This window comes from Camelus ferus, chromosome 6, assembly GCF_009834535.1.
Source record: "Camelus ferus isolate YT-003-E chromosome 6, BCGSAC_Cfer_1.0, whole genome shotgun sequence".
NCBI classification, from domain to species: domain Eukaryota; kingdom Metazoa; phylum Chordata; class Mammalia; order Artiodactyla; family Camelidae; genus Camelus; species Camelus ferus.
In genome coordinates this window covers 9,924,102-9,935,355 of record NC_045701.1, presented here as the reverse complement: position 1 = coordinate 9,935,355, position 11,254 = coordinate 9,924,102, and positions in this window count along the sequence as shown.

The following is an 11,254-nucleotide window of genomic DNA, read 5'->3' as shown; positions in this document are numbered from 1 at the left end:
AGAAAGGGGGACACAGGCCAAATGGCAGGAAACCATACATCTTGTGAACAATGGGGGTCCTTGGACAGATCAAGAAAAGCAGAAACCTCCGGACTGATAAGAAACCATACCGTCTGGGGTGACCAGTGTCCTGGAGGCAGGCTGGGAAAGATGGGACAAGACAGGACTTCCACCATCTGAATGTAACCTTTCGCTCCTTATACCCCCCAACCAAATGTAACCTTTTGTTCTTTATGACTTCATCCGACTTCCCCATCAAGACGAAATAAGGACAAAAATCCCTCCTCCCCCCCAAGAAAGGGGAGCTGGAATGAAGATCAGGAAAGGCGACCCCGAGTCTCCCTGACCACTCATTTTTACATCCCTGTAACCAGCTTGCCAAAGCAGCGCGCGGCTATCGGCCCGTTCTTCCCTTGAGAGAGTGCTGCCTACCCCTTCATAAATCCTTGCTTTGCTTTCTTGACCTCCGTGTCTCATTTCTGCATTCCTTCTGCAAGGAGACAAGAACCTCCTCCCTGACAACAGGATGACTATTTTCAGTCTATTCAAGTTAAACAGAAAACTCAGAACACTGTTGTAGTGTGAATACCTAAAGCACTGTGTAGTCTTGATTGAGAAGCGTTAGCAAGTAAGGGAGAATTTTAGAAAAATACTGAATTTAGGTTTAAACCAGGAAAATGGAGTGAATCTGCAGTCGTGAACTTGTCCTTCAATTCTCAATGGGGGAAGAAAGTTAAGCGCTGAAGTTTGGAGCTTAACCTGATCTGTGGAAGATGTTATGAGGCTTAATCTTGTTAAATAATAATTATCTACAGGGTAATTTTCATTTCATAGGACCTGTCTCTAATTAACAGCACATTCTCTGGGGAGCCGGGAGCTGTGAGTCAAGGTGGAAGGCAGGTAGCTTGTGGGACTATCTCAACTTCCTGTAACCAGGATGTTGGAGCGATTTGCTCAAGGGCACTCAGGCAGCCAAGAAGAGATCCAGTACTCAAGATTTCTGGGCACCGGACCACATGGCCTTGCACACGAATACCACAAATCAAGGTTGCATTTGGGCTTTAAAAAGTGCTAATGCTAGGCAAAAGCTCAGGTTACTCTGAGGGCATCTGTCAGATCTCTAAGAAAAACTTATACTACAAAAGAGCTTTTTTCCTTCTGATAATTTTTGTATTCGGGATGTTTTCTTTTTCATCATCTTAGAACTAGGTGACCATGTTGGCCCCTGCTGGTGTCTACCCCCTTCCCTCCTCACTTGGTAGTTGGCTGCATAAGCCGTTTTAGGAGAAGAGGGAAGGGGCCATCAGGTATCATGGGCTTTATTCCAAGGACCAGGTCTAATCCGGCAGTTTACCCTTTGCCGGCCTCATGACAATTTGTAACACTAAAAGAACGTAGTTGTTAGGATAAAAAAAAAAAAAAAAAAGATTCTGTCTTTGTACGGGCCAAGTCGAGAGTGCCTGTACTAAATAAATGAAAGGATTATGTGTCCGGCTTTTACGAGGAGCATACAGAGTCATCTACGGAATACAGCAAATTGCGTTTCTGACTAGCTCTTTGACAGGGAGGAGAAACGTCAAGCTATTATTTTAATTTCTGGCTAAAGTGAGGAAGCTTTGATACAGGGCCGATGAAATAAACCTTGTGTCGGGTAAAACTGAACTAGAGCCAGACCACAAATCAGAAGCGATTCTGAAAGTACAGCCTAAAAGCCTGAACAATTAAATATGATCTATTACTTCCCAGATGATTTTAGAAAACTTGGAATCAAAAAAGGCGAAAAAGAGGGTAAGCCACTGGAATAGCATTAGATTATTAGATTTAGGATTTAAATGCCACTATTTCCTTTGAATCCAGTGGGAAGTTATGCACTCTCCTGACTATTAAGTCTGCAAGAGGAGGTCAGCGACCCCTTATCTAATGTATGGGGTATGTTTGGAGAGAACAAAATTTCAAAGTGTGGTCTTTATAGAACACTTTGAGGTCGGAGAGAGATTCTATATGAAAACCTTATTGTAACGATGGTAACAATTATGATTGAAGTAGTTTAAGAGGTACCTTTTGGCATCCGAAGTAAAATGTTTTTAAAATCACCACCATATGACGCTTTTAATTTAGTGTTAAAATTAACTGAGAACAATAGAGACTCCCTAAAAAAGCTATTTTGACAAGGGGAAATTAGGACATTGAGCTAAGGAGAGACCTGGCTTCGTATGGAAAAACTTCCCATTATTAAGGCAAAAGAATGAGAGTTGTAAATCAAATCCTTACTCAGAGCTTACAGAAATGTTCTTTGAAAGACGGAGACTCAGCTTGGTACTTATAAACTCTGTCTGAAAATATTGCTAGTAAATACATCAGGTCTCTTAATCAGTCCCACATATATGTGTACTGAATTAAATAGCTCTTCTAGTGATGGGGTTGTAAAAATGAAAGCACATCTCCTATTGATTATTTAGATTCTTTTTTTTAATGGAGGTACTGGGGATTGAACCTAGGACCTTGTACATGCTAAGCATGTGCTATGCCCACCACACTATTTAGATTTTTAATAAAGATTTCTTCTCTTCTTCAGCTACGTTTAGCAGGGTCAAAATGAACCACACTGGGAAACTGACTGGCAAATAGAAGGCAAATATTATCTCAAATTAGCATCTTTAGTTCTTAGGGAAGGAAGGGAGCTTAGATATTATTTTCCACATCCTGTAAATGGGGAAATTGAGGCACAGAGAAGCACAGAGACTTGCCTATGGTGCAGCCGATTCTGACAGAGCCAGCTCTTTCTGCCCTAGCCTGTTTGCCTAATGTGAAGTCCACTTATAATAATTCCTTAGCACATTTTTACAAAATTCCAGAAAGAGCACAGTGCCAGAAATCTATTTTCTAATTTTAAAACTCTAGAAATATTTAATTTCCTTAGATATTCTTAACTATAGCAACTAGGTTCAATGACTATAATTTTCTTGAAATAAAAATGGTAATGTATCAAAAATAAATTAGAACAGACAACATACTTCTTGTTATTATAAGTGTGACCTGATTTTTCCCTTCCGCTGCCTAGCCTTCTCTGTTTTGAACGTCCCCGCTTTCACAACGCCTCTTCCTTTAGTCGTCAGCAGGTTGACTTTGGTCGGCTCACCAAAGGCTCTCACCAGTCCTTCTGAGAGATCTCAGTCTTGTACCACCCTCTGAAGGTGTCAGGGGTCTTGGGTTTGAATATCATTGCTGGTTAATCAGCACCATTAATCAAAATTCCAGGAAGTCTAATGGCTTCTGTGAAGCATTTGGACTTCAGCGGAGTAATGCTTCTTTGAGAATTCTTCTTTTTTTAAATTGAGGTATAACTGACATAACATTAGTTTTGAGTGTACAACATAATGATTCTCTATTTGAATACATTATGAAAGGATCACCACTTTAAGTCTAGTTACCATCCATCTCTATAGTAGTTACAAAAATGTGTGTTTGATGAGAACTTTTAAGATTTATTCTTAGCAACTTTCAAATATGCAATACAGCATTGTTAACTATAGTGGCCATGCTATGCATTACGTCCCCGTGGTTTTTTATGGTTTATTTATTTTATAAATGGAAGTTTCTATCTTTTGACTCCCTTCACCTATTTAATACCCCTGCCCCTTAAATTCCATTTGAATTAGTATGTTAGTGAAGTGTCTGTGACTACACCAACGAGCAAACTAAATTTTGCCCCTCTGGATTGTTACCTTTCTTTCTCTCTCTGGGACAAAGGAGGATTTCTCAGAGCTTCCTGGGTCTTCCCGCTCTGCCCTTGGCAATGACCTCAATGTTCTGAACCATTTCTTCTGTATAAAAGTTTCTCTTAAATTGGAAAATTTCAGAATAGGGCAAATTGCGTTCCTCCAGTCTATGGCTGCCATGATTTCCTCTGGGAGAAAATCTGTTTATCTGTCAGAGTTCTATGTGAGAATGCACATTATCTGGAAGGTAGCCAAACATCAGCGAACTCATTAGTTAATCTCTCCCTGGATATCAGTTTACTAGATGACTTTTTCTTGAAGGGAAGTGGGGCTTAAGGAAGGGGAGGTGGAACAGGCAAGTTTTGAGGAGAAGGAGGGTGGAGAGGAAATGAGAATGGAGGAGAAGGACAAGGATGGGAAGGAGTCCTGGATGGACCCTGAACAGCACAGGGACAGCAAGGAAACATAACTTGGGAGAGTGGTCCATCTCACTGTCCTCAGTCCCTCCCATTTTCTCTTGAACCCACCCTAATCTCAAGTGTTTGCCCCCAGTATTGTCCCTAGAAAGCTTGTGTCAAGCCCATCGAGGGCTTTCATGTTGCTCAGTTCAGTAGTTAGTTCTCAGTGCTGCTTTTTCTTGACCCTTTGGAGCATTTGGCATAGTTAATCCTCTCCCACTTTTCTGGAAACACTTTTGTTCTTAGTTTCTGGAACACACCACTTTCTCTTGGAAGCACTTCATGACTGCTTGCTCTTGTCTCCTTTGCAGGTTTCTTCTCACCCTCCCAGTCACGAAACACAAATGCCCAGCGATCTCTCCTTGAACCTCTTCTCCACCTATGCTCACTCCTCTGGTGACCTCATCCAGCCCTGTGGTCTTACATCCTGCTGGTACATGAGGAATCCCAAGCTCCTCTCTCCAGCTCTGACCTGCAGAGTCACATTCAGCTGCAGCAAGTGTGCTCTGAGGCCGGGATCTCAGACTAGGAATCAGGATGTGTTGGCGGTGGTGGCGGCAGCAGAGTTCTTGCTCGGCTATCAACAAAACAGATATTCTTGGCTAAGTCACTTCTTGGGATTGGAGTGTTCCAGTTTCTAAAATGAGGGACTTGGAACAAATTAGCATCTCCCAAAATGTATGTCTTCAAACAGAAGTCCCGAGGAAAATGGGATTTGGTGGTCAAATGAGCTCCCATGCTGTTGTCTGGATGGTGGCTGGGGCCTCCGACCTCACCCTGGCCCATGTCACAGAGGCTTCCGCCACAGCAGCCAACGTTTTAAAGACATCATCAGATCGGTTCATTTTTCTGCCCCAAACCCTCCAGGGGCTCCCATCTCGCTCAGAATAAAAGCTAAATTCTTTTTGTGCTAATAATGACCTACACAACCCTGGTGGCCCCACCCTGGGTACCTGACAGTGGCGCCCGAGCTCCCTGGCGTCCTTGCTGTGGCTGTAACGTGCAGGGAACGTGCCCGCCTAAGGGCCTTCGCACAGCTGTTCTCTCTGCCTTGAGTGATATTCCCCGACACCTGGCCCCTCATTTCCTACAAGTATCTATCCACAGGTCTCCAAATCAGGGGCGCCAGTGAAAATAAAATAACCCCCCTTAGCTGGCTTTATTTTTCTCCACAGCATTGTGCATTTCCCTGTTTATGGCCTGACTTCCCCCACTACAATGAGGTTAGGAATTTTTTTGGTTTTGTTTATTGCTGTATCCCCAGAGGCCTCGAGCAATGCCAGACATAGCCGGCATGCAGTAACACCTTGATAACCGAACAAGGGAGCGAAGGAGCAGATGGCTGGGGGTGGCTGGAGAGCCGCCTCTGCCCTGCCCGTGGGGACCCCCGCGCTCCCGTGTGCGGTCCTGATGCCCAACACCCAGGGGGCCGTGTGCTGCGGAGGCCACAGCTTCACATCTGTGGTCTCTCTTACTTCTCTTACATGTCCTGGGAGGGATGTATTACCATTCCAGCGTTTTCCAGAGAAGGAAACAGAGGGTCACGAGGGAGTGGCTTTCTCAAGGTCGCACGCTATTAAGACCTACATCTGTTTTAGTCTAAGTGCAGTGCCCCTTTCAATTTCCCATGCTGCCTTTGCTATTGGCTTGAGTTCCAGACAGCCAGTGCCTGGCTTTGCCGGGGGGCGGGCGAGGAAGGGGCAGTGGAGAAGCCTTCCACCGCCTGGGTGGAGCCTCCCCCTGGTCCCGATGGCAGGGCTGGGACATGCCGTGCCTCTCACAGAGGTTTGCCTTAATGAGATGAGACAGCAGGGGAAAAGCATGAGGACAGCCCAGGCGACAGCCCTTCTCTGGCTCTTTCCTTTCCAGGGCTTTGATTCCACCCCCCCCCCCCCCGGCCACTGCCTCCCCCGGCAGCTCAGCCCCGCCACTTACTCCCCAGTCACATTACTTAACAGCTCTAAGCTTCCTCATCTGAAAAGCGGGACTGGTAAGAACAGTGTCACCATCGTAGGCTCGTGGTGCGGATAAGATAGCCCCAAGTTTACAGCAACTGTTAGCTGTTGTTCTTCCCGCATCCAGCCTGCCCCTCAGAGGAGAGCTCCGCTCCACACACGGCTGGCCCTCCACCCTCTGAGAACACAAGAGCCAGGCTGCCTCCCCGGAGCCCTCCCACAGCGCCTGGCTTTGCCCTTCAGTCCTCAAGAGGGATTCTAATTTCACACGTCACAGAGGCAGCAGCATTCAAAGACAGAGAACTAGACATTTCTTCAGTGACGGGGGTGGTTCTATCACATTGTAGATCCTAAGGCTGGGAGCCAGGGTGGAGGAATGAGGTTCCAGGCAGAAGGCCACTTTGAAGGGATGACAACATAAACATTCAGCTTTGGACTTGAACCTGTGGGGATCCTTGCTGACCTGTCTAGTGGGCTGTTGGAAAAGTAAGCCTAAAAATAGTTCAGGACTGGAGACCAAGGAGGAGGCCCCTCCATATGGAAGGTGGTTGGAGCCTACAGCGTCGAGGCGAGGGAGAGCATAGAGCAGGAGGAGAGAGGACCAGAGACAGAACCACGTGAAGCACAGCAGAGGGTGGGCTGGGGCAGGCAGACAGGCAGCAGCCTCAAAGTGGATTCAAATCCTGCTCTCACAGACGTTATAGAGCTGCCACACGCATAAATGATTCTTGCCCAAAGTATACAGGTGACGAGGAGAGACCAAGGACCTCCTAGGTGTGGGGGCCAGGAAGACTCTGTGAAGGAGGGAGTTTGAACTAGGCTTTGACTCACAGGTAGGGTGTGGACTGTGGGAAGGGGAGACAGTTAGACGCAGCGTTAGCAAAGGCCAGGAGGCTGGGAACTCAGGATGTCTGGGAAACCCTAAGGAGGTGGACAGTATCTAGCCAGAAGAACTCATGGAATAATGCAGAATTGGATTTGAATTCAAAAGCATTTAAAAAATACATGAGTCACAGATTGAAATTTGGGGAGCCTTTCAAATGAACACTACGGCTGCAGATGCTGAGATGGAGATTACTGTGCAGGACGTCAATGAGGGGCCTCCTGGAAGGAGCACCTGTGGGAGGGAAGAGAAGGACACGGGGTCAGGTATGGGGGAAGGTGGGACATGCTGAGGCTTCACCAAAGGCCTCAGGTGGCCTCCCAGGGAACTAGGCATTTGGATGGCCCTGCAGAGCAGTTTCCCTATTGGGGGGGGGGGGGTCTAGAGGGTTAAATAGTGGTCACAAAAAGATATGTCCACTTTCTGTCCCTTGGGACCTGTGACCTGATTTGCAAATGCAGTTAAGGATCCTGAGATGTGCTCTTACTGCATTTAGTGTGAGCCCTAAATCCAATGACCAGGGTCCTCATCAGAGAAAGAGAGGGAGATTCAACACCCAGACACACAGAGGAGAAGGCTCTGTGAAGACAGAGGTGGAGACTGGACTGACACATCTATAAGCCAAGGAGCACCAAGGACTGCCTGCAGCGCCAGGGGCTAGGAGAGAGACCTGGAACATTCTCCTTCAGAGCCTCCGGCAGAACTGACTTGGTGACACCTTGATTTCAGGCTCGTGGTCTCCAGAACCGTAAGAGAATAAGCTTCTGTTGTTTTCAGCCACCCAGTTCATAGTGATGAGTTACGGCAGCCCTGGGACACGAGCACAGGGGGCCAGGGCTTCTTACCATACCTGATCGGTTACTGGGTGTGGGCCCCCCTGGACCGGAGCCTGGGCTTAGGTAAGCCTGTTTTCTGCAGCAGGAGCAGTCCCCTTAGAGGGCTGACAGCTGCGGGCCCTCGTCTGAAAGCACTCCCAGCACCCTGGGGAAGACGGCTTTCATTCCTGGGGAGCATCTGGACAATGCATTATAGCAGCCACATCTCTGCCCCTCAGTTTTCCCATCTACATAATGGGAATAACACTAGGACCTATCTCATAAGGTTGCTGGGGTATGAAATGAGGTGATAGTCCTAGTAGCTGACACTTATTGGGCGCTTACTGTAAATGTGCGGCACGCCTGTGCCTGAGTTTATACTTGAATGTTGCCCGGCACATATAAGCATCACCCAGGAAACAGAAGCTACCCTCGTAGAGGGTGTTTTCCAAGGTCGCACAGCTGTCAGATCAAAATCCAGATTTCCCGACTCTCGGGTGAACCCTTCTGTCTGTAATAGGCACTCTCTCCGCAGGGGCCTCAGCAGGTCTTTTCATGACATGAATAGTATTTTCATGCAATGAAATAAAATCTGTGCTTCACACAAAAGAAAGGTTCTTCTGCCTTGTCATCTGAAGGGAAGAGCTCTGAGTTGTCTGAAACTCACTCACACTCTCACAGGCAGACTCCGTGTGACCAAAGACATTAATTCGCGAGACAGGCCGGGGCCGGAGGGGCAGCTGGGGCTGGGCCCGGGTCCCTGCTGCCTCCAGCTAATTGGCCCCGCGGGCCCCGCTCCCAGCATCTGCTGACAAGGCATTCCTGAGATGTGGGGAGAGGCCAGACACTATCGTTTTAAAGAGGACAAAGTGAAGGACAGAGAGATTAGCCGATTTGCCCTCTTAATTATGTGGTGAGCTAGAGACGGAGCCAAGAATTGAATCCAGATTTCTCAAGTCCCAGATGCGCTTTTTCATCAGCGGGTCCTGCCACATTCCTTCCCGCGGAACTGCCCCCTCTCTGCGTCCCAGAAACACATACCTGGGTTGAGAGCTGGGTGTTCCAGCTCTCTTTGCGTTATACTGATTTTTTGAAAAGAAAGAAAGAGAAAGTTCTTATCCTTGATAATGGTCCCTTAATTAAGAATAGCATAGATGACACACAGATTGCTTAAATGCTCTTTTTTAAGAAAGTGAAGTATAGTCAGTGACAGTGTGTCAAATTCTGTTCTACAGCATAATGTCCCAGTCATGCATATATATGCATATATTTGTTTTCATAGTCTCAGATTGTTTAAATGCTCTTAACCACATCTATTTTTCAAGAATTTGGGCTTGGCATGTCCAGTACCCAAATAAATGGAAGGGCTCCTCAGATCTGACCCCGCATGTCTTTCCAGAAGAACTGGCATAGAGAAACACCGTGCAAGTTATTCGCATTACAAATTTTCTCCTCCACTCAAAAATCTGAAATAAAATTCATGTTGACACAATCTGGAACTAGGAACAGGGGCCATCCAGAAATTTCTGTAAGCAACCCTCCCCACCCAGAGAGCACCATAAGAACAATGCTGTGGACTTTCACCACTAGAGGGCTAGGCCTGAATGACACTTTAGAATGTTCCGAGGACAGTCCTTACCCATTTTCAGATTTTCAGACAAAGTTGGTCCCAACAAGGTAACTTGCCACAGATTATTGTTACTGTTCACTTTTGGTACATTAAATATATATCCCTGTTTTGTGCTCCCTTCCCCCAACTAAATTTTATACTTTAAAAGTATTGGCAACACAAGACACAAGACTAGTTTGCTAACTTTGTTCGAAGTGGTTACTGACCACACTGTTTTGGTGACTCTTCTTGTGAGACCACTGAGGTCAGTGCCATCTCATGAGGCCCCTTGGGGACCATCCTGTCTGGTCTCCTCTGTCAGCCCCTTTGCTCCTGACTGAATCTTCTTTGGAAACAGACACCATTTTCTCTTCATGTCTTCTGGTGCTGGGGGAAGTGGGTGCTTAATCATTCCTTCCTTCCAAGAGCTGAGAAGTTCTTCAGGGCAACAGCTAGTCGGTTTGTCCCACTGGTCATTCATCCATTCATTCCTTCATTTCTTCAGCTGACGTGCACAAACCACCATTACCCACCAGGACTATAGGGCTAATTCCTTGACCTCTTGTTGAAAGTGGGGAATACTAATAATTACATATCTGGGAAGTGTGATGTAAGGGTGCTAAGGAAACAGGAATTCTCCTCACCCTTCCTCCGGGAAAATTGTTCACTGCTCCCTTTACACTCTTCCTCTCAAAAGAGACCACATCTTGCTAAAATAATTGCAGCACATCACCAGATACTGCTGTATTAGGTCAATTGAAGGGTGTGGTCTTTGGGTTCCACTTGAAGCAAAAATATATCTATTAGCAAGACAGCAATAAAAGTGCTCTGAAGGCGAGTCCTAAACTCTTATGCCGAGATAGATTGGGTGGGAAGGGTCGGGAGGGGATGGGAAGGTGAGAAATGGGAGGGGAGACTTCCTGCTTCGCTGCTAATAAATTGAATGTGTGGCCAAGTCACTTAACTGCTGGGGATCTGAACTGTCCAGTTTCTCAGATGAAGGCCCTGGACCTGGGGAAAGCCTTCTGAAGATGTGTCTCTTAAAACAGAAATCCTGAGGAAAAGGAAACTTGGTGGTCAAAGGAGTTTGGGAAATGCAGCTTCATCTCTTTCCCCCTCACTCACTATCTCATGGAAATTCAAAATCACCTTAGCACACTAAAGGTTTTGATAGGTCCTAGAATGAAAAGCCTATTTAACTTTATTTAACTCAGCATTTCCCAAATGTATTTGCCTGGAGATCCAATTTTATGTAATACCTATTAATACAGAAACGTTAGACTTGATGTTCATTGAAAAGCCAATAAACATTTTATTGAGCGCCTACTTTGTGCTAGGAAGTTACCTCTCGGGTTGTATTACATGAGTTTATGGATCTCATGATTTAATCACACAAACAGCGTGGACGGAGATTTTTCCACAGATAAGACCTTCTAATTAATCTGTCCACAGTTCCCAGGAGTGATTTCCTCCCTTCCAGAGGGCACTGTTTAATAGCATTAGTGGTTTTTCACATTGATGCCAAGCTTTTTCTTCATGTTATATTGGAGTTCAAATCAGATTTAATTCTTTTAAATTAATAGAGGGAACAGCAATGGCTAAGTAGTGTTAACCTCGTGCAGATTGTAACTGCCCACTGGATCCTAGCCGAGGCTTGACCCAGGATGCAGATACACAAGATTTTTCTGGAATGTTTACATAAACTTCATTCACTCATGACTCCTTTCCTTGGGTTCTAGGTGCTTTAACGGTTCGGGTAAAATTCAGTTAGTTTTGGAAAAGAGGAACTTTTAGAACATGTTTCTTTTGTACAGC